This window comes from Salvelinus namaycush, chromosome 8 (assembly GCF_016432855.1).
Source record: "Salvelinus namaycush isolate Seneca chromosome 8, SaNama_1.0, whole genome shotgun sequence".
Lineage (NCBI taxonomy): Eukaryota > Metazoa > Chordata > Actinopteri > Salmoniformes > Salmonidae > Salvelinus > Salvelinus namaycush.
Window position 1 is genome coordinate 66170307 of NC_052314.1, and position 24183 is coordinate 66194489.

The window sequence follows — 24183 nt, forward strand, 5'->3', positions numbered from 1 at the left end:
GTGACAATTTTAGCCTGTGACCTTTATGATAAGTCTAATGCTACAAAGTCTGTCAATTCTCCTGTAGCTTCCAGAGCACGCAAACATGTAAACTTTTTTATTCCTGTGTTTAGTTTTAAATGGGTGGATTATCCAATTTTCATAACACTTATGAATAAGCTGGACATTCTCTTCCAAAATGGTGAACAGTTACAGCGCTGGGCGAGGCTTTCCTTGAGACAGAGTCAAGACCAAAAGGCCCGACGTAGGATCTACCCCTGGAGTGAAAACTTACCAAGTGTTGATGAACCTTGCAAGAGATCCCGGCATTTTGATGACCAACTGGACACTGACAATGGGGGGTGGTTGCATCAGATCCCTGGATCTGTAAGAAAGGCCTCGTAAAATACCTTAATAATGTAAGGCTATAAAATGTATGTACTAAATATTTTGAATGAAATAAATGGTTTTAAAAGCAGAATCTCACCATGTCATGAACTCGTTAGTTTGTTCACTCTTAGCGCAGTCTGTCCCTCAGGGAAAAACATTTCTAGGTGGGCTTAAACAAATCTACAGTGAAACAAAAGTGTACATTTTACACATATGTTTATTGACTTTTAAAAAGAACACAGTAACATGACAGATATAGTGGAGATGCATGCTACACAAATCTGCTAGTGGATATTCAATGTACAACAATAGTCTTAGGTAACAAGCAATACGTGTTAAATATGAGCCACAGTCAATCATGACAGCCTCTTTAGGAAAGGCCTTTACTTATGACTTAAACAGATTATTTTTCTACCCATCTTATTCATTAAAGCTGGGGGCATACCCCAGGATTTACATGCCGGACGGATTAGCTACCCATGTAGGGAAAACTTACGGAGCTTTGAGGGAGTGTGCAAGCGTCTTAGCGATCGGATAATGGTCAGGGCTAACCAGACCTCTGGATCTGTAAGAAAGGCATCGTAAAAGACCTTAATAATGTAAGGCTATAAACTGTATGTACTAAATATTTTGAATGAAATAAAATGGTTTTAAAAGCAGAATCTCACCATGTCAGGAACTCTTTAGTTTGTTCACTCTTAGCGCAGTCTGTCCCTGAGAAAAGAAAAAAAACTTGCGGAATGCGCGCGCGTGTGTGTGCGTGCGTGTGCTGTAGTGGATGTGTGTGTGTTTCAAAAAACAGAGAAAAAGGGGAGGGGTGTGTGTTAAAAAATGCCCATGCATCTGCGCTCAAGGCTCTCTCTCTCTCTCTCTCTCTCTCTCTCTCTCTCTCTCTCAGTAAATGTTTTATCAACAGTTATAGAAATATTAAACAAGCCTTAGTTCAAAACATAATTTAGGTTTTAGGGTCTAATGTAGCAAGCAATACGTGTCAAATAGGGGCCACAGTCAATCATGACAGCCTCTTTATGAAAGGCCTTTACTTATGACTTAAACAGATTCATTTTCTACACATCTTATTCATTAATGCTGTAGGATAAATCAGGTGTTTCTAGGTGGGCTTAAACAAATCTACAGTGAAACAAAAGTGTACATTTTACACATATGTTTATTGACTTTTAAAAAGACCACAGTAACATGACAGATATAGTGGAGATGCATGCTACACAAATCTGCTAGTGGATATTCAATGTACAACAATAGTCTTAGGTAACAAGCAATACGTGTTAAATATGGGCCACAGTCAATCATGACAGCCTCTTTAGGAAAGGCCTTTACTTATGACATAAACAGAATAATTTTCTACACAGCTTATTCATTAATGCTGTGGGATAAATCAGGTGTTTCTAGGTGGGCTTAAACAAATCTACAGTGAAACAAAAGTGTACATTTTACACATATGTTTATTGACTTTTAAAAAGACCACAGTAACATGACAGATATAGTGGAGATGCATGCTACACAAATCTGCTAGTGGATATTCAATGTACAACAGGGGTCTTCTGTAACAAGCAATACGTGTTAAATATGGGGCCACAGTCAATCATGATAGCCTCTTTATGAAAGGCCTTTACTTATGACTTAAACAGATTATTTTTCTACCCATCTTATTCATTAAAGCTGTGGGCATAACCCAGGATTTACATGCCGGACGGATTATCTACCCATGGAGGGAAAACTTACGGAGCTTTGAGGGAGTGTGCAAGCGTCTTAGCGATCGGATAATGGTCAGGGCTAACCAGACCTCTGGATCTGTAAGAAAGGCCTCGTAAAAGACCTTAATTATGAACGGTTATAAACTGTATGTACTAAATATTTTGAATTAAATAAATGGTTTTAAAAGCAGAATCTCACCTTCTAACGATAGGAATAAGTCCTTTCCTTCTATCACCAAGCATGCCCCTGAAAATGCCCATGCATCTGCGCTCAAGGCTCTCACGCTCTCTCTCTCTCTCTCTCTCTCTCTATGCAGGGGGTCGTTTGAAACCAAGGTTTACACTATCCGGCAAAACAGATGCCTACCCCCCCAACAAAAATATTGTGTCTTACGCCTCCTAAACACAAAGGCCTTTCAAAAACTAATTGTTAGGTGGGCTAAAAAGTCATTCAGCCCAGCGATGTCGAGACCTCCCCACCCCAGCATCTAGATGCTAGCCCCCCGGAGATTTTAGAATATCAAAAGGTACCTAATGTTTAGACACCCCCAATACCAGGTGTTTGAACCAAATACCATGTGTTTGAACCAAATACCTTAGGCTTCAAAGATAGCTGGGGTCTAGTCCTAAAAAAATAAAAAAAATAAAAACGACACCCCACGGCTCTGTAAACTCATTCCGTACTATCACGACTTTTGAGCCAAGGCCGCAAACTTCTCAACGAGTCTAGTGAAACAGATAGTTTCCCACTGTTAGCATCGTTTTTAGCGCAGTTACACACATGCAGGACAGCAGAATTGTTATCGGACTGACCCGTTAAAAAGATAATCTGGGAAACCATCCTAATGGATCTTTCGGAAGGTGAGTTCGTGAAATAAATATATATATTTATATTATATATTATATATTATATTTATATTTGTATATCAGATTTAGGATGCGGGGACTTGTTTGAACATTGTGAATGTTATAGTAATATTAAACAGGAGTTATAGGGGTTTTAACCGATGACAACAATGATTATTTTATTTAAGTCAAATGCACATATTCATGTAATTTAAAACGTTCGCAGGATAAGCAACATTAAGCCAACGGCATCCCGGGGATAAAGGATATGGAACAGCCTTCGTTAGAAAGGAATTCCGAAGAGCAACGGATGGACACAGAATTTTACGAGATATCTATATGTCAACTATATGTATTTTTTATGATAAAATGTACACCCGAAATCGAAAATCATACAACCCTGGAGGACATGATCGAAACGGAAGGGGTACCCCCGGAACATGAAGAGTAAAACATTGAATTCGGAAGATTTCCCCGCTTCAAATGACATTTCGGAGGTCTCTGATTTGCGGTTGTTTGTGATGGGCAGAAAACAGGTTAAGGAAAACTCCGAGGCTGAAACAACATTCAGTCATGCTATTCTAAAACAGGAAGACAACGATTTTTACAGATATTCAGAAACAGAGGGACAATAATTATCATTATAATTTGTTTTTTAAATATATTTTTTAGGCCATATGTTAAATGGACGTATTCGTATAAGTTAAAATGTATCTATTTCGTATAAATACATGTTAACATTATCTAACGTATGTATGATACCCCGAGGCTACAGGGCATAATGGATTTGGAACCGACAGATTTAGATGGGGATTCTCAGAAGCAAACTGCGTCAGGTCCTTTACGTGGCCCATTCACTAATACACTATTTTCGGCGTAAGTCCCCCTCCCCCCGACTAAGGAAGAGCAGATGAAACAGAGACAATTCTGCGGGCTTGTACTGAATGAAGGCCTTAACCGAACTCCAAACACAAGCCAGCAGCCCAGGACAGATAAAACGATAGTCGGTGAATCTTTCCTTCCTCATGGGACTTTTTTTGAAGGGGATGTGAATATTAGAGGTGATGTTTGTATATATATTATCTAAGAATGATTGGTATTAATTCTAGGCATTTACATGTATGTTTTTAAAAATGAAGGCTATTTATACAATGAAACATTGTTTTTATTCATACTGTTTGTAAACAATAGCTTCTGCCCCCTTAGGGTCTACTTGAACCGCTTATTAAATCAGACCTCTCAGACCAGAAAGATTGATTAGAAACCATGGCCGACTATATTCAATCTGTGATTAGAAATGATAATTAGAAGCTATGACAAAACTATGATCAAACTAGGATAATAAACTATGAACAACTATGAAGACAGGGCTGTATGTGTGTGAATGATGAGCTATTATTTAAGTGTGTAATATTACTCTCTCTCTCTCTCTCTGTCAGGCCATGAAAAAGACAAGAGATAGGACATTGACTCCTGAGTGTTGATAGGTCTTAGATTTTTATAGACAGGGTATCTGTAAAACACAATGTGACAACTATTGAAGATGCAAAAAGGGGTTTTCAGAAATATATTTGGTTGACAGATTTGTATTAATATAAAAAGTAATATAAAAATGATTAGAATCTTTAGTATTATTATGTTACATGTGAGACATACCCAGAAATGTAAGCGTAGACAACTTACAAGAATGTGTTTACCAGGCCGTGATGAAAACATTTTAAAGGAGCTTTAATTCAAACATGCAAAGATATATATTTGATACAATTACCAACGTTAAAAACATTTGTTACAATATCCCAAATAATGTTTCTCGAACTAACACACTGTAGAGTTTCCTATTTACTAAAGAACAATAACTAAGACAAAACACAAAAAGTTGTAATACAATCAGTATACATGTCATTATATATGGAAAACAGGTACATTTTGAAAGATTATGCTGTTGATGTGATTTTTTAAAATTCATTTCTTAATTTAGGATAATACGGTTTATTTTATACTTTACTTAAATTGTATTATTTATCTTGCCTCATACCAGGCTAATACACTACCAAGCCATGCAAACAGCTAGGGACTTAACCCAGAACAGTTGTGGGTCTTTTTTTTTGGAACAATAAATGATCACGAATACCAATAGGCGTGATTTGATCCTCAAACCTATCAAGACATCCTATAATGCACAGACATATGCAAAACCATAAAACTCTGACAAGAAAACAATGCAAAATCTTAACATGACTACATGCACTGCCATTATTTTTTTTTTTAGTTACCATCCACCAATGGTTGAATTTGGTACTTTTTTCTATGTAGATGCACCGAGCCTCCAAGTGGATGGAGACATACAACAGGCTAAATTAAAATGACCCAGTATGTGAAAAGCTGGGGGTCAAAGGTATTTTTTATGTTTGGTTTTGGTTACAACCAACAGGGCTTCCTAACATTCGACATAACTAGGAAGCCTTATGCGGGAGATTAGAACTCAAAAGTAATAGGGGGTAAGAAAGATCATAAAGGTAATTTCATATTTCGGTTTAGGGGGTTAATAACTTTAGGGAAAACAATATTCACACTATGTGTATTATAAACATGTTAGAGAGCCATCACATCATGATGTAACAGGGCTGAGTGGCGATTCAAAGTACAACAGGAGGCTTCTGTAAACTGCAATACGTGTTAAATATGTTCTACATACAGCCAAGACTGAGTGGTTTCACAAACTCTCTTTAAAGGTTTTGTAAGAAAGTAGTAACAGGCCTCATTCAACAGTCTAGAGATTAACCTAGAGACACCAAAAACATCAACGTTTAGAGCAGCTTGGAGATTATTCCCCCATGTAAGGGGGGCAAAGAGTTGATTTACCTAACCCTGTACAAACCAAAGGAATTTCCAGAGTTAGCAAACCCTGACACTGGGTATGATAACTCTGACTCGTATGTCTAATGATTATTGTAGATGTTTACACCTGAGGGAGTTTACAGTAGGTCAATTAGATGTATAAATGCAAAGAGAGCAACAAATTGACCTACGTGACCTCAAAGGACAGCCTACTTTATAATAGAGAATGCATGGATGTGTACTGAACATGTACCCCTTATAAAACATAGCGATCTACGGTCAAATGCATCTAAAGTTTTTAATGAAGTGGCCGCTGCATTTAATTTAGATTACTTCAACATAGTCTAGAACCAGTAAGACCATTGATTGAATGATCTGCTTTGTGCTATTGAGCAAGAGGCCTGACCCATTTCTATGTAAGAAGCAGCATCTTTATATTATTTTTTATATTCAGCTTCTTAATTAACTAACACATAAATATTTTTTTTATTTTATTAAGTCAGCTTAACGTATATACTAGTACAACATATTAGGTACATACACTTCAATCATTAGAATTATTTTCGTATACTCGTGAAAACAACATATACTTAGTTTTTCGAGTATACGAAAATAATTCTAATGATTGAAGTGTATGTACCTAATATGTTGTACTAGTATATACGTTAAGCTGACTTAATAAAATAAAAAAAATATTTATGTGTTAGTTAATTAAGAAGCTGAATATAAAAAATAATATAAAGATGCTGCTTCTTACATAGAAATGGGTCAGGCCTCTTGCTCAATAGCACAAAGCAGATCATTCAATCAATGGTCTTACTGGTTCTAGACTATGTTGAAGTAATCTAAATTAAATGCAGCGGCCACTTCATTAAAAACTTTAGATGCATTTGACCGTAGATCGCTATGTTTTATAAGGGGTACATGTTCAGTACACATCCATGCATTCTCTATTATAAAGTAGGCTGTCCTTTGAGGTCACGTAGGTCAATTTGTTGCTCTCTTTGCATTTATACATCTAATTGACCTACTGTAAACTCCCTCAGGTGTAAACATCTACAATAATCATTAGACATACGAGTCAGAGTTATCATACCCAGTGTCAGGGTTTGCTAACTCTGGAAATTCCTTTGGTTTGTACAGGGTTAGGTAAATCAACTCTTTGCCCCCCTTACATGGGGGAATAATCTCCAAGCTGCTCTAAACGTTGATGTTTTTGGTGTCTCTAGGTTAATCTCTAGACTGTTGAATGAGGCCTGTTACTACTTTCTTACAAAACCTTTAAAGAGAGTTTGTGAAACCACTCAGTCTTGGCTGTATGTAGAACATATTTAACACGTATTGCAGTTTACAGAAGCCTCCTGTTGTACTTTGAATCGCCACTCAGCCCTGTTACATCATGATGTGATGGCTCTCTAACATGTTTATAATACACATAGTGTGAATATTGTTTTCCCTAAAGTTATTAACCCCCTAAACCGAAATATGAAATTACCTTTATGATCTTTCTTACCCCCTATTACTTTTGAGTTCTAATCTCCCGCATAAGGCTTCCTAGTTATGTCGAATGTTAGGAAGCCCTGTTGGTTGTAACCAAAACCAAACATAAAAAATACCTTTGACCCCCAGCTTTTCACATACTGGGTCATTTTAATTTAGCCTGTTGTATGTCTCCATCCACTTGGAGGCTCGGTGCATCTACATAGAAAAAAGTACCAAATTCAACCATTGGTGGATGGTAACTAAAAAAAAAAATAATGGCAGTGCATGTAGTCATGTTAAGATTTTGCATTGTTTTCTTGTCAGAGTTTTATGGTTTTGCATATGTCTGTGCATTATAGGATGTCTTGATAGGTTTGAGGATCAAATCACGCCTATTGGTATTCGTGATCATTTATTGTTCCAAAAAAAAAAGACCCACAACTGTTCTGGGTTAAGTCCCTAGCTGTTTGCATGGCTTGGTAGTGTATTAGCCTGGTATGAGGCAATATAAATAATACAATTTAAGTAAAGTATAAAATAAACCGTATTATCCTAAATTGAGAAATGAATTTTAAAAAATCACATCAACAGCATAATCTTTCAAAATGTACCTGTTTTCCATATATAATGACATGTATACTGATTGTATTACAACTTTTTGTGTTTTGTCTTAGTTATTGTTCTTTAGTAAATAGGAAACTCTACAGTGTGTTAGTTCGAGAAACATTATTTGGGATATTGTAACAAATGTTTTTAACGTTGGTAATTGTATCAAATATATATCTTTGCATGTTTGAATTAAAGCTCCTTTAAAATGTTTTCATCACGGCCTGGTAAACACATTCTTGTAAGTTGTCTACGCTTACATTTCTGGGTATGTCTCACATGTAACATAATAATACTAAAGATTCTAATCATTTTTATATTACTTTTTATATTAATACAAATCTGTCAACCAAATATATTTCTGAAAACCCCTTTTTGCATCTTCAATAGTTGTCACATTGTGTTTTACAGATACCCTGTCTATAAAAATCTAAGACCTATCAACACTCAGGAGTCAATGTCCTATCTCTTGTCTTTTTCATGGCCTGACAGAGAGAGAGAGAGAGAGTAATATTACACACTTAAATAATAGCTCATCATTCACACACATACAGCCCTGTCTTCATAGTTGTTCATAGTTTATTATCCTAGTTTGATCATAGTTTTGTCATAGCTTCTAATTATCATTTCTAATCACAGATTGAATATAGTCGGCCATGGTTTCTAATCAATCTTTCTGGTCTGAGAGGTCTGATTTAATAAGCGGTTCAAGTAGACCCTAAGGGGGCAGAAGCTATTGTTTACAAACAGTATGAATAAAAACAATGTTTCATTGTATAAATAGCCTTCATTTTTAAAAACATACATGTAAATGCCTAGAATTAATACCAATCATTCTTAGATAATATATATACAAACATCACCTCTAATATTCACATCCCCTTCAAAAAAAGTCCCATGAGGAAGGAAAGATTCACCGACTATCGTTTTATCTGTCCTGGGCTGCTGGCTTGTGTTTGGAGTTCGGTTAAGGCCTTCATTCAGTACAAGCCCGCAGAATTGTCTCTGTTTCATCTGCTCTTCCTTAGTCGGGGGGAGGGGGACTTACGCCGAAAATAGTGTATTAGTGAATGGGCCACGTAAAGGACCTGACGCAGTTTGCTTCTGAGAATCCCCATCTAAATCTGTCGGTTCCAAATCCATTATGCCCTGTAGCCTCGGGGTATCATACATACGTTAGATAATGTTAACATGTATTTATACGAAATAGATACATTTTAACTTATACGAATACGTCCATTTAACATATGGCCTAAAAAATATATTTAAAAAACAAATTATAATGATAATTATTGTCCCTCTGTTTCTGAATATCTGTAAAAATCGTTGTCTTCCTGTTTTAGAATAGCATGACTGAATGTTGTTTCAGCCTCGGAGTTTTCCTTAACCTGTTTTCTGCCCATCACAAACAACCGCAAATCAGAGACCTCCGAAATGTCATTTGAAGCGGGGAAATCTTCCGAATTCAATGTTTTACTCTTCATGTTCCGGGGGTACCCCTTCCGTTTCGATCATGTCCTCCAGGGTTGTATGATTTTCGATTTCGGGTGTACATTTTATCATAAAAAATACATATAGTTGACATATAGATATCTCGTAAAATTCTGTGTCCATCCGTTGCTCTTCGGAATTCCTTTCTAACGAAGGCTGTTCCATATCCTTTATCCCCGGGATGCCGTTGGCTTAATGTTGCTTATCCTGCGAACGTTTTAAATTACATGAATATGTGCATTTGACTTAAATAAAATAATCATTGTTGTCATCGGTTAAAACCCCTATAACTCCTGTTTAATATTACTATAACATTCACAATGTTCAAACAAGTCCCCGCATCCTAAATCTGATATACAAATATAAATATAATATATAATATATAATATAAATATATATATTTATTTCACGAACTCACCTTCCGAAAGATCCATTAGGATGGTTTCCCAGATTATCTTTTTAACGGGTCAGTCCGATAACAATTCTGCTGTCCTGCATGTGTGTAACTGCGCTAAAAACGATGCTAACAGTGGGAAACTATCTGTTTCACTAGACTCGTTGAGAAGTTTGCGGCCTTGGCTCAAAAGTCGTGATAGTACGGAATGAGTTTACAGAGCCGTGGGGTGTCGTTTTTATTTTTTTTATTTTTTTAGGACTAGACCCCAGCTATCTTTGAAGCCTAAGGTATTTGGTTCAAACACATGGTATTTGGTTCAAACACCTGGTATTGGGGGTGTCTAAACATTAGGTACCTTTTGATATTCTAAAATCTCCGGGGGGCTAGCATCTAGATGCTGGGGTGGGGAGGTCTCGACATCGCTGGGCTGAATGACTTTTTAGCCCACCTAACAATTAGTTTTTGAAAGGCCTTTGTGTTTAGGAGGCGTAAGACACAATATTTTTGTTGGGGGGGTAGGCATCTGTTTTGCCGGATAGTGTAAACCTTGGTTTCAAACGACCCCCTGCATAGAGAGAGAGAGAGAGAGAGAGAGAGCGTGAGAGCCTTGAGCGCAGATGCATGGGCATTTTCAGGGGCATGCTTGGTGATAGAAGGAAAGGACTTATTCCTATCGTTAGAAGGTGAGATTCTGCTTTTAAAACCATTTATTTAATTCAAAATATTTAGTACATACAGTTTATAACCGTTCATAATTAAGGTCTTTTACGAGGCCTTTCTTACAGATCCAGAGGTCTGGTTAGCTCTGACCATTATCCGATCGCTAAGACGCTTGCACACTCCCTCAAAGCTCCGTAAGTTTTCCCTACATGGGTAGCTAATCCGTCCGGCATGTAAATCCTGGGGTATGCCCCCAGCTTTAATGAATAAGATGGGTAGAAAAATAATCTGTTTAAGTCATAAGTAAAGGCCTTTCCTAAAGAGGCTGTCATGATTGACTGTGGCTCATATTTAACACGTATTGCTTGTTACCTAAGACTATTGTTGTACATTGAATATCCACTAGCAGATTTGTGTAGCATGCATCTCCACTATATCTGTCATGTTACTGTGTTCTTTTTAAAAGTCAATAAACATATGTGTAAAATGTACACTTTTGTTTCACTGTAGATTTGTTTAAGCCCACCTAGAAATGTTTTTCCCTGAGGGACAGACTGCGCTAAGAGTGAACAAACTAACGAGTTCATGACATGGTGAGATTCTGCTTTTAAAACCATTTATTTCATTCAAAATATTTAGTACATACATTTTATAGCCTTACATTATTAAGGTATTTTACGAGGCCTTTCTTACAGATCCAGGGATCTGATGCAACCACCCCCCATTGTCAGTGTCCAGTTGGTCATCAAAATGCCGGGATCTCTTGCAAGGTTCATCAACACTTGGTAAGTTTTCACTCCAGGGGTAGATCCTACGTCGGGCCTTTTGGTCTTGACTCTGTCTCAAGGAAAGCCTCGCCCAGCGCTGTAACTGTTCACCATTTTGGAAGAGAATGTCCAGCTTATTCATAAGTGTTATGAAAATTGGATAATCCACCCATTTAAAACTAAACACAGGAATAAAAAAGTTTACATGTTTGCGTGCTCTGGAAGCTACAGGAGAATTGACAGACTTTGTAGCATTAGACTTATCATAAAGGTCACAGGCTAAAATTGTCACTTTGTTGTCAGGGCTATAGTCCATTGAAGCAATTCTTAGAGCCTTGAGATCACTGCGGCCGCAGACCTGTTCTTCCAACGCATATCCTGGCACATTTGTACCACTCAGGACCTGTTCAATTTTACAAAGAGCCAGCCTGATGTTTAGCCATTCTCTCATCCCCAGAGCCGGGGGAAAACTCCCAGGTTTTGCCGGATAAAGGGGTTTGGGTCCACTGTCTGTGAATATCTTTACCGTAGAATCCTCCGGGTGGAATATGTAAGACATGTGGCCCTCACTCGTACCCAAAAATCCTTTAAAACATTCTGGAGCTTCACACAGAACTTTTTCAAGGCTTTGGTCACTGGGTTCATGACAAGCCGAGCATAACATCCCTAAAATTGGCATAGGTGTCATTTTTGTTTAATATTCAGGGGGGTTATCATGTACAGTCTTAAACAGGTATTGTTCAGGCGCTTTATAAGGGGCATTAACCACCCCAAACCGTGAGAAACAGTAACAGGTTGACCTGACACCTGGTCACTTACTTACTTACCCCCAACCCTACCCCCCTAACCATCAGGATGTCCTGACCTGAAACCCAAATATTGGCATGCACCCTTCTACATGACATAGGGTCATAAATCATTACATAGGGTCATAAATCAGGCTTGGGTCATAAATCATTACCGGTTGACCTGACAACTGGACCCTTACTCAACCAGCCAGCCCCCAATCAGGCTTGGGTCATAAATCATTACCGGTTGACCTGACAACTGGACCCTTACTCACCCAACCAGCCCCCACCTAACCACCAGGCTTGACTGACCGGCAGCCCTTGGGCATGCACACGTCATCAGGACATAGGGTTCACATAGCGGTCACATAGGTTCACATAGGGTCATCAATCAAAATTTTGACGTGTGACATCTACTTTAATCTCTCTGATGGGATATGATAGATTGTAACACAGTAACAGATAGATGGGATATGATAGATTGTAACACACAGTAACAGATAGATGGGATATGATAGATTGTAACACAGTAACAGATAGATGGAATATGATAGATTGTAACACAGTAACAGATAGATGGGATATGATAGATTGTAACACACAGTAACAGATAGATGGGATATGATAGATTGTAACACAGTAACAGATAGATGGGATATGATAGATTGTAACACAGTAACAGATAGATGGAATATGGTAGATTGTAACACACAGTAACAGATAGATGGGATATGATAGATTGTAACACAGTAATAGATAGATGGGATATGATAGATTGTAACACAGTAACAGATAGATGGGATATGATAGATTGTAACACACAGTAACAGATAGATGGGATATGATAGATTGTAACACAGTAATAGATAGATGGGATATGATAGATTGTAACACAGTAACAGATAGATGGGATATGATAGATTGTAATACACAGTAACAGATAGATGGGATATGATAGATTGTAACACACATTAACAGATAGATGGGATATGATAGATTGTAACACAGTAATAGATAGATGGGATATGATAGATTGTAACATACAGTAACAGATAGATAGGATATGATAGATTGTAATACACATTAACAGATAGATGGGATATGATAGATTGTAACACACATTAACAGATAGATGGGATATGATAGATTGTAACACAGTAATAGATAGATGGGATATGATAGATTGTAACATACAGTAACAGATAGATAGGATATGATAGATTGTAATACACAGTAACAGATAGATGGGATATGATCGATTGTAACACAGTAATAGATAGATGGGATATGATAGATTGTAACACAGTAATAGATAGATGGGATATGATCGATTGTAACACAGTAACAGATAGATGGGATATGATAGATTGTAACACAGTAATAGATAGATGGGATATGATAGATTGTAACACAGTAACAGATAGATGGGATATGATAGATTGTAACACAGTAATAGATAGATGGGATATGATAGATTGTAACACAGTAATAGATAGATGGGATATGATAGATTGTAACACAGTAACAGATAGATGGGATATGATCGATTGTAACACAGTAATAGATAGATGGGATATGATAGATTGTAACACACAGTAACAGATAGATGGGATATGATCGATTGTAACACAGTAATAGATAGATGGGATATGATAGATTGTAACACACAGTAATAGATAGATGGGATATGATAAATTGTAACACAGTAACAGATAGATGGGATATGATCGATTGTAACACAGTAATAGATAGATGGGATATGATAGATTGTAACACACAGTAACAGATAGATGGGATATGATAGATTGTAACACAGTAACAGATAGATGGGATATGATAGATTGTAACACACAGTAACAGATAGATGGGATATGATAGATTGTAACACAGTAACAGATAGATGGGATATGATAGATTGTAACACAGTAACAGATAGATGGGATATGATAGATTGTAACACACAGTAACAGATAAATAGAATATGATAGATTGTAACACACAGTAACAGATAGATGGGATATGATAGATTGTAACACACAGTAACAGATAGATGGGATATGATAGATTGTAACACAGTAACAGATAGATGGGATATGATAGATTGTAACACACAGTAACAGATAGATGGGATATGATAGATTGTAACACAGTAACAGATAGATGGGATATGATAGATTGTAACACAGTAACAGATAGATGGGATATGATAGATTGTAACACACAGTAATAGATAGATGGGATATGATAGATTGTAACACACAGTAATAGATAGATGGGATATGATAGATTGTAACACACAGTAACAGATAGATGGGATATGATAGATTGTAACACAGTAACAGATAGATGGGATATGATAGATTGTAACACAGTAACAGATAGATGGGATATGATAGATTGTAACACAGTAACAGATAGATGGGATATGATAGATTGTAATACACAGTAACAGATAGATGGGATATGATAGATTGTAACACAGTAACAGATAGATGGGATATGATAGATTGTAACACACAGTAACAGATAGATGGGATATGATAGATTGTAACACAGTAACAGATAGATGGGATATGATAGATTGTAACACAGTAACAGATAGATGGGATATGATAGATTGTAACACACAGTAACAGATAGATGGGATATGATAGATTGTAACACACAGTAATAGATAGATGGGATATGATAGATTGTAACACAGTAACAGATAGATGGGATATGATAGATTGTAACACACAGTAACAGATAGATGGGATATGATAGATTGTAACACACAGTAATAGATAGATGGGATATGATAGATTGTAACACACAGTAATAGATAGATGGGATATGATAGATTGTAACACACAGTAATAGATAGATGGGATATGATTGTCACGGTTCAGGAATCCACTGCCTCCCTCTCTCTCTTTCTTTTTCTCCTTTTCTCTCTCTCTCTCTCTCTCTCTCTCTCTCTCTCTCTCTCTCTCTCTCTCTCTCTCTCTCTCCCGTGTTTGTGTGGGCGTGGTTCCCAATCTCGGCCTGATTGTCTGCGCCAGCTGGAATCACTTATCTTCCCTTTATATGTTCTGTAACCAGTGTTTCTTGTTGTCAGATCATTGTTACTTCCCTGAGGTTGTGTCGTGTGTCTGGGCTCTTTCTCTCGCCGCCCTTGTGTGGATTATCTTCTGTGCTCCTTCCTACCCATCCGGACACATTCCCCTGGATTTCTCAGCACGCTATCATCGGTATATGCGCCCTAGTCCCTGGGTCGGATTCCGTCTGAGTACAGTCTGTCTGTCCTGTTGCTGCTGTAAACTGTATTCATTAAACCATCGTTGCTTGCATCTTGCATCCGCCTCTGTATTGTCACAATGATAGATTGTAACACACAGTAACAGATAGATGGGATATGATAGATTGTAACACACAGTAACAGATAGATGGGATATGATAGATTGTAACACACAGTAACAGATAGATGGGATATGATAGATTGTAACACACAGTAACAGATAGATGGGATATGATAGATTGTAACACACAGTAACAGATATATAGAATATGATAGATTGTAACACACAGTAACAGATAGATGGGATATGATAGATTGTAACACACAGTAACAGATAGATGGGATATGATAGATTGTAACACACAGTAACAGATAGATGGGATATGATAGATTGTAACACAGTAACAGATAGATGGGATATGATAGATTGTAACACAGTAATAGATAGATGGGATATGATAGATTGTAACACAGTAATAGATAGATGGGATATGATAGATTGTAACACAGTAACAGATAGATGGGATATGATAGATTGTAACACAGTAACAGATAGATGGGATATGATAAATTGTAACACAGTAATAGATAGATGGGATATGATAGATTGTAACACACAGTAATAGATAGATGGGATATGATAGATTGTAACACAGTAACAGATAGATGGGATATGATAGATTGTAACACAGTAACAGATAGATGGGATATGATAGATTGTAACACAGTAACAGATAGATGGGATATGATAGATTGTAACACACAGTAACAGATAGATGGGATATGATAGATTGTAACACAGTAACAGATAGATGGGATATGATAGATTGTAACACACAGTAACAGATAGATGGGATATGATAGATTGTAACACAGTAACAGATAGATGGGATATGATAGATTGTAACACACAGTAATAGATAGATGGGATATGATAGATTGTAACACACAGTAACAGATAGATGGGATATGGTAGATTGTAACACAGTAACAGATAGATGGGATATGATAGATTGTAACACACAGTAACAGATAGATGGGATATGATAGATTGTAACACACAGTAACAGATAGATGGGATATGATAGATTGTAACACACAGTAATAGATAGATTGAATATGTTTGAGTGTGTGTGTGTGTGTGTGTGTGTGTGTGTGTGTGTGTGTGTGTGTGTGTGTGTGTGTGTGTGTGTGTGTGTGTGTGTGTGTGTGTGTGTGTGTGTGTGTATCTGCTAACTCCCGAGCCTTTACACCACTCTAATCTGGGAAGTGGAGTCGCTGCATCAACCAGATATAAATCCTCACTGTCAACACAGCCTGTGTGTGTGCATGCTTGTATGTGTGTGTGCTTCCATGTGTGTGTGTACCTGGGTGTACATATGTGTGTGTGTACCTGTGTGTACCTGTGTGTGTGTCCATGTGTGTGCCTGTGTGTACATGTGTGTACCTGTGTGTGTGTACCTGTGTGTACCTGTGTGTACCTGTGTGTGTGTCCATGTGTGTACCTGTGTGTACATGTGTGTGTGTCCATGTCTGTACCTGTGTGTACCTGTGTGTGAGCAGTCGGCCCCCAGTGCTGTTCTAAGATCAGCTCTCTGTGCCAAGCCCCTGACCTCGAACCACCAGGAGTCAAATAACAATCTGACCCCAGATACAGTATGCTGCTAGGAAACAGTACAACCTGTCTGGCACAATGTACACACACACACACACACACACACACACACACACACACACACACACACACACACACACACACACACACACACACACACACACACACACACAGACACACACACACACACACACACACACACACCTCGAGGGAGGATGAGAGATGAGGGACAGGGTTAATCTTTTTGAAAAGTGTTACATTCCTCTGGGGTCCTTGTCCCTTTGCATTGTGGGTAAACAACAGTTGAGACAAAGAGGTTGAGTATACCTAGAGGTCAAAGGTCTATATCTGGAGACCATCTGTGTGTTAGTGTTTTACACCGTAGCAGACTGACCTTTTGTATGCTCACAGTTACAGTCACTGTCCATGGTGCTGAACTCTCCTGTGTTTTACATTGTAGCAGGCTGACCTTTTATACACTCACAGTTACAGCCACTGTCCATGGTGCTGAACTCGCTTATGTTTTACATTGTAGTAGACTGGCCTTTTATACACTCACAGTTACAGTCACTATCCATGGTGCTGAACTCTCCTATGTTTTACACTGTAGTAGACTGGCCTTTTATACACTCACAGTTACAGCCACTGTCCATGGTGCTGAACTCTCCTATGTTTTACACCGTCGTAGACTGGCCTTTTGTAGACTGGCCTTTTTTACAGTGCTGAGGCTATTTCTTCACTTTACAAACCCAAAGATTCTCTTAAAGGGGTCATCTGCAGTTGCGACATCCATCTTTGGACAAAATTATTGATTCTTGAATAAAACATTTTCACCTTTATTTAACCAGGTAGGCTAGTTGAGAACAAGTTCTCATTTACAACTGCGACCTATCCAAGATAAAGCAAAGCAGTGCGACACAAACGACAACACAGATTTACACATGAAATAAACAAGCGTACAGTCAATAACACAATAGAACAAAAAAAAAAAAAAAAAAAAGTCTATATACAGTGTGTGCAAATGGCGTGAGGAGGTAAGGCAATAAATAGGCCATAGTAGCAAAGTAATTACAGTTTAGAAAATTAACACTGGAGTGATAGATGAGCAGATGATGATGTGTAAGTAGAAAATTCTAATGTCGGAACCCAAAATATAAGCTTGTTCTACTCCAGTGTTTGTTAACAAAAGAAAATGTATTCTATCTATAATTGTGATGTCATGGACGGTCAGCCCTTGCATCCACAGCTCAGGAGTCAAATAACAATCTGACCCCAGATACAGTATGCTGCTAGGAAACAGTACAACCTGTCTGGCACAATGTACACACACACACACACACACACACACACACACACACACACACACACACACACACACACACACACACACACACACAGACACACACACACACACACACACACACACACACCTCGAGGGAGGATGAGAGATGAGGGACAGGGTTAATCTTTTTGAAAAGTGTTACATTCCTCTGGGGTCCTTGTCCCTTTGCATTGTGGGTAAACAACAGTTGAGACAAAGAGGTTGAGTATACCTAGAGGTCAAAGGTCTATATCTGGAGACCATCTGTGTGTTAGTGTTTTACACCGTAGCAGACTGACCTTTTGTATGCTCACAGTTACAGTCACTGTCCATGGTGCTGAACTCTCCTGTGTTTTACATTGTAGCAGGCTGACCTTTTATACACTCACAGTTACAGCCACTGTCCATGGTGCTGAACTCGCTTATGTTTTACATTGTAGTAGACTGGCCTTTTATACACTCACAGTTACAGTCACTATCCATGGTGCTGAACTCTCCTATGTTTTACACTGTAGTAGACTGGCCTTTTATACACTCACAGTTACAGCCACTGTCCATGGTGCTGAACTCTCCTATGTTTTACACCGTCGTAGACTGGCCTTTTGTAGACTGGCCTTTTTTACAGTGCTGAGGCTATTTCTTCACTTTACAAACCCAAAGATTCTCTTAAAGGGGTCATCTGCAGTTGCGACATCCATCTTTGGACAAAATTATTGATTCTTGAATAAAACATTTTCACCTTTATTTAACCAGGTAGGCTAGTTGAGAACAAGTTCTCATTTACAACTGCGACCTATCCAAGATAAAGCAAAGCAGTGCGACACAAACGACAACACAGATTTACACATGAAATAAACAAGCGTACAGTCAATAACACAATAGAACAAAAAAATAAAAAAATAAAGTCTATATACAGTGTGTGCAAATGGCGTGAGGAGGTAAGGCAATAAATAGGCCATAGTAGCAAAGTAATTACAGTTTAGAAAATTAACACTGGAGTGATAGATGAGCAGATGATGATGTGTAAGTAGAAAATTCTAATGTCGGAACCCAAAATATAAGCTTGTTCTACTCCAGTGTTTGTTAACAAAAGAAAATGTATTCTATCTATAATTGTGATGTCATGGACGGTCAGCCCTTGCATCCACAGCTCTGTTTATGAATATGAGAGTGTTTACATTTCTCCAGCCCCACCCTATTGGTTTTGGCCCATCCAGCATATAGATAGATAATACTCAGACATCAAGTATACATAGTTTTTTCAGTCATAACTAGTATCGATCCTGAGCTTTGTCAATCCCACTCCTCAGCTACCCTCAAACCCTCACATCTCTCTCCGTAGCTGTTTACAGAACAGGGGCGGGGAAAACACTTTGTTGTTGCTCCAACTGCTGATTGCCCCTTTAAGGACCTCTAGTCTTTGTAACACTTCTTTCATGTAAATGTTGGATCGGGGTTATTACATGTGTTTTGTAGCGGGTGGTGGGATTCTATTCATGTTACGTGTATGTCCTCCGTAAGGGTTAAAGGTTAGGGTTTGGGGGGAAGAGAGCTGATCCTATGTTTGTTGTAAGAGTAACTTTTTACCCAGTCAGAGCTTAAATCTGACTTAAGCTCAACACTGCAATGCCCCACCTGGGTGATACATGGCAGCCATTTTGTGTCCACAAGGCCATGTCCCACTTCAGCAGTTTCACTGCATGAGGTGACAAAACCCATTCATCTAATTGCAACTGGGAGAAGATGAGTTTTGCAATGAGCCTCAGTGTGGGAGGGTTCATGACTTCTCACGCTGACATGTAGATGTGTTTCTATCTGTTCACTTCTCCAGTGCATTGACCGCCTCCCAAATGACACCCTATTCCCTGTATCGCCCAATAAGTAGCTATTCAAAGTAGAGTACTATATAGTGAATATGGTGGCATAAGGCTCTTTACAAAGGAGTGTACAATGTAGGGAATAGGGTGTCATAGGGCTCTGTTCAAAGTAGTGTACTATGTAGGGAATAGGGTGGCATTAGGGGTGCAAACATTGTTTCCATCTCCCCTCTCGGTGGTAAGGACCGTCATGGCTCTATTGTGAGCAGATGGTGCCAGGGTCATGTGGTCGTACCAATTACACCCCCCCCCCCCCCCCCCCCCCCCCGCCCACCCCCCCAACACACACACACCAAGTTTCAGTCAAACAAAGTCTAGCCGGTAAGAGACTGTAGATTCAACATCAGATTTCACATCTAGACTTTGATATATGATGCAAAGCAATAACAGTCAGGTATTCAAGAACACACACACATATACACACACACACACACACACACACACACACACACACACACACACACACACACACATACACACACACACACACACACACACACACACACACACACACACACACACACACACACACACACACACACACACACACATACATACACACGCACACATACACATACACACACTGTGAGGTAGAAGCTCCAGAATAAGCTGGACTGTAGCATTACTGACACCCATCTCCTGTTACAGAGACAACCTCCAGACTATTCCCAACAGAGGACTTTATTGACACCCATCTCCTGTTACAGAGACAACCTCCAGACTATTCCCAACAGAGGACTTTATTGACACCCATCTCCTGTTACAGAGACAACCTCCAGACTATTCCCAACAGAGGACTTTATTGATTCCCATCTCCTGTTACAGAGACAACCTCCAGACTATTCCCAACAGAGGACGTTACTGATTCCCATCTCCTATTACAGAGACAACCTCCAGACTATTCCCAACAGAGGACTTTACTGATTCCCATCTCCTATTACAGAGACAAGACAACCTCCAGACTATTCCCAACAGAGGACGTTACTGATTCCCATCTCCTATTACAGAGACAAGACAACCTCCAGACTATTCCCAACAGAGGACTTTATTGATTCCCATCTCCTGTTACAGAGACAACCTCCAGACTATTCCCAACAGAGGACTTTACTGATTCCCATCTCCTGTTACAGAAACAACCTCCAGACTATTCCCAACAGAGGACTTTATTGATTCCCATCTCCTGTTACAGAGACAACCTCCAGACTATTCCCAACAGAGGACGTTACTGATTCCCATCTCCTATTACAGAGACAAGACAACCTCCAGACTATTCCCAACAGAGGACGTTACTGATTCCCATCTCCTATTACAGAGACAACCTCCAGACTATTCCCAACAGAGGACTTTACTGATTCCCATCTCCTATTACAGAGACAACCTCCAGACTATTCCCAACAGAGGACTTTATTGACCTATCACAGATGGGAATGGTCTAAAACAGAATAGAAACATGGAATGAAGGTTTGATAAATACAATTACTGCAATAAACATGTAAAGGATATGATATTGGAAGAAGACAATAGCAAAAGGTAGTAACAATAACAAAGGACTGTAGAAATACACTGCCACAGTGAATGGTAGGCTATTACATAGTAACAGGCAATAACAGAGGACTGTAGAAATACACTGCCACAGTGAATGGTAGGCTATTACATAGTAACAGGCAATAACAGAGGACTGTAGAAATACACTGCCACAGTGAATGGTAGGCTATTACATAGTAACAGGCAATAACAGAGGACTGTAGAAATACACTGCCACAGTGAATGGTAGGCTATTACATAGTAACAGGCAATAACAGAGGACTGTAGAAATACACTGCCACAGTGAATGGTAGGCTATTACATAGTAACAGGCAATAACAGAGAACTGTGTGAAGTGGATAGCAAATAGATCACAGAAAATACTGGCTAATTATTACTGAGAGTAAAATAAGTAATAACACAATAGTAACAATATGGAGAAACTAAGCAACACCAGCTATTAGCACACAATGCTACAATAACACCAGCTATACTAGCACACAATGCTACAATAACACCAGCTATACTAGCACACAATGCTACAATAACACCAGCTATACTAGCCCACAATGCTACAATAACACAAGCTATACTAGCACATAATGCTACAATTACACCAGCTATACTAGCACACAATGCTACAATAACACCAGCTATACTAGCCCACAATGCTACAATAACACAAGCTATACTAGCACATAATGCTACAATTACACCAGCTATACTAGCACACAATACTACAATAACACCAGCTATACTAGCACACAATACTACACTAACACCAGCTATACATGCACACAATGCTACAATAACACCAGCTATACTAGCACACAATGCTACAATAACACCAGCTATACTAGCACACAATGCTACAATAACACCAGCTATACTAGCACACAATGCTACAATAACACCAGCTATCCTAGCTCACAATGCTACAATAACACCAGCTATGCTAGCACACAATGCTACCATAACACCAGCTATACTAGCACACAATGCTACAATAACACCAGCTTTACTACCACACAATGTTACAATAACACTAGCTATACTAGCTCACAATGCTACAATAACACCAGCTATCCTAGCACACAATGCTACAATAACACCAGCTTTACTAGCACACAATGTTACAATAACACTAGCTATACTAGCTCACAATGCTACCATAACACCAGCTATACTAGCACACAATGCTACAATAACACCAGCTTTACTAGCACACAATGTTACAATAACACTAGCTATACTAGCTCACAATGCTACAATAACACCAGCTATACTAGCACAAAATGCTAAAATAACACCAGCTATACTAGCACACCATTTTGTATTTATTTAACCTTTATTTAACAAGGGAAGACAGTTACGAACAAATTCTTACTTACAATGACGGCCTAGGAACAGTGGGTTAACTGCCTTGTTCAGGGGCAGAACGACAGATTTTTACCTTGTCAGCTCGGGAATTCGATCTAGCAACCTTTCGGTTGCTGGCCCAAAGCTCTAACCACTAGGCTACCTGCCGCCCAATACTACAATAACACCAGCTATTAGAACACAATGCTACAATAGGAACAGCTATACTAGCACACAATGCTAAAATTACACCAGCTATACTAGCACACAATGCTACAATAACACTAGCTATACTAGCACAAAAGACTACAATAACACCAGCTATACTGGCACATAATGCTACAATAACACCAGCTATATTAGCACACAATGTTACAATAACACCAGCTATACTAGCACACAATGCTACAATAACACCACCCATACTAGCTCACAATGCTACAATAACACCAGCTAATCTAGCTCACAATGTTACAATAACACCAGCTATACTAGCACACAATTCTACAATAACACCAGCTATACTAGCACACAATACTACAATAACACCATATATACTAGCACAAAATGCTACAATAACACCAGCTATACTAGCACACAATGCTACAATAACACCAGCTATACTAGCACACAATGCTACAATAACACCAGCTATAACAGCACACCATGCTATAATAGCACCATACACACACACACACACGCACATGCACTCTCTCTCTCTCTGGGCTATAGGAACCATACAGTGTGATGTATTTATTGCTATTGCCAGGGTTGGTGATAGTCTGCTGCTGTTCCATCCATAAACCCATCACCAGGATAGGAGGACACACACACATATACATGTGCATACACAACACACACACACACACAACACAACACAACACACACACCACCCACAGGATGGATAGTCCCAGTCACCACTACCATACAGACTACAGCTACAGTGCTGTTGATGTATTCGTTCATCTCCTGTAGTTATCATGGCCCTTCAGAGAGATAGGGGTGTGTAGGGCAGGAGGGCCGTTGATTGGTGGTGGATAGAGGAGGTAACGGACGCATACATTTGAGTCAGTCTCCTTTAGTCAATTAAAAGAATGGCAGACTCGTAAACAACACATGCTGGGCCTCTTACAGCGTTCATCTCTCTCTCTCTCTGGCTCTGTATCTCTGCCTCTCTCTCTCTTTCTCTGCCTCTCTCTCTCTTTCTCTGCCTCTCTCGCTCTCTGCTCCACTCTCTCTCTCTTTGCC

The 24183-nt window shown here is 38.8% G+C and overlaps 2 long non-coding RNA genes across 2 annotated transcripts; one reads left to right on the plus strand and one right to left on the minus strand.

The window, feature by feature from the left end:
* Positions 1-273: 273 nt before the first annotated feature.
* LOC120052008 lies at positions 274-1119 on the minus strand. Its single transcript, XR_005477349.1, has 4 exons — positions 1038-1119; positions 866-934; positions 467-549; positions 274-364 (listed from the first exon to the last, which is right to left on the minus strand). It is a non-coding gene; the product is annotated as an uncharacterized LOC120052008 (long non-coding RNA).
* A 9431-nt stretch (positions 1120-10550) lies between these two features.
* Positions 10551-11190, plus strand: LOC120052015. Its single transcript, XR_005477353.1, has 3 exons — positions 10551-10598; positions 10915-10997; positions 11100-11190. It is a non-coding gene; the product is annotated as an uncharacterized LOC120052015 (long non-coding RNA).
* The last annotated feature ends 12993 nt before the right edge of the window (positions 11191-24183 follow it).